We start from the raw sequence: 1,403 nt of genomic DNA on the forward strand, positions 1-1,403 counted from the left end.
TCAAAAGAATAAACATGTGATCCAATTCACATCTACTTTTCTCTCATAGAAAAGCTGCTTTTAAATACAGTAAATGAAATGCATGCATAAAAGCAATTTTTAACTTATCTTTAGGATGATTATAATGTTATCTAAAAATGATGGTAAGCAATAGGCCAAATGTCAATACTCTGCAATAACCAATTAGATTGCTGTTTGGAACATGTAATTCTTAAGTCTTAATTAGCACCACAGTAGCCTTACAATAGGATGTTAAAACCTTACTTGGAGATGAAAAATGATTTTACATTAATGTTTTTTCTTGCCAAACAATTGCTGTGGACACATTTAATAACCATAACTAAAATAAGCAGCTAATATTTAATTACCATTGATCACAATTGATAAGAATTATAAAAGCTTTCTTTATTTTCTGTAAAGCCTTTTGTTCTCTACCAATTACCTTTTATCTCTCTTGATAACAACCAACAAAAGTTAAGTTACTTTAATGTCTTAATGTAAGGTCTTAGCCAATTAACATCTCCTGGAAGCTTTTGAAAATAAAAATCTTGAAATAAATCAAGTTTAATGATTTTATATGAAGTAGGCAAGCCAGATTGTAATGTCTTTTAATATAAGTTTTTTAGCCTGATTGACCTTTTATAAATTTTGAATTAAAACTTTATTTAGAACAACATCTGGATAAATCTACAACAATGTTCTTTTAGCTAAAAAGATTCTCCTGAAGGCAGGCAAGAACTTCCCTAGGCCCTGTTTGCAAAACCAAAGAAAGCCACACAGGCCTTGCCAAGGCTGCTCTGAGCTTTGTCCCTCTTACAGGGAGGACAGATTTTAGAATTTTTAAGTTTCTTTTACAATATTAGAATATATCTACAACTTTGGGAGAGCAAAACCCAATTTTAAAACAATTTATCATCTTTGAAATCAATGTTAAAAACATCACTATCATGCAACGAAATTTGGCTGCCAATTTATACCTATGAATGCATGACAGTGCAAATTTTAATGCTTTATTAAAGAGACATTGTTTTAAATCTTATCTCTAAGTCTACTTTTTAGGAAAAGAATCACGTTAAATATTATCTCAATTAGAAGTTTCTTTAGAGGCCTAGTTTTTTGGCCTGCTTTATGCCATGTGTTTAAAATGACTCCAACCCTGAGTTACCATTTTAAAGCTTTTTTGTTACAATGTTACACCTTTTTAATCAAACTCAATAACTTATAAACTAATACTCTATGATGAAGACATGCAGAGCATTTTTATACCTATAAGACCAGTCAAAAACCAAATGAAGCGGCTAAATGAATCTTATAAATTTAGACCACAGAATTTTACTTTTTCTAGCTATAATTTTAAGATAAAAAGCACTTTGTCACTTGCTAAACACAATAATCACGAGAAT

This window comes from Mus pahari (assembly GCF_900095145.1).
Source record: "Mus pahari chromosome X unlocalized genomic scaffold, PAHARI_EIJ_v1.1 GL456233.1, whole genome shotgun sequence".
In the NCBI taxonomy this organism is placed as follows: Eukaryota; Metazoa; Chordata; class Mammalia; order Rodentia; family Muridae; genus Mus; species Mus pahari.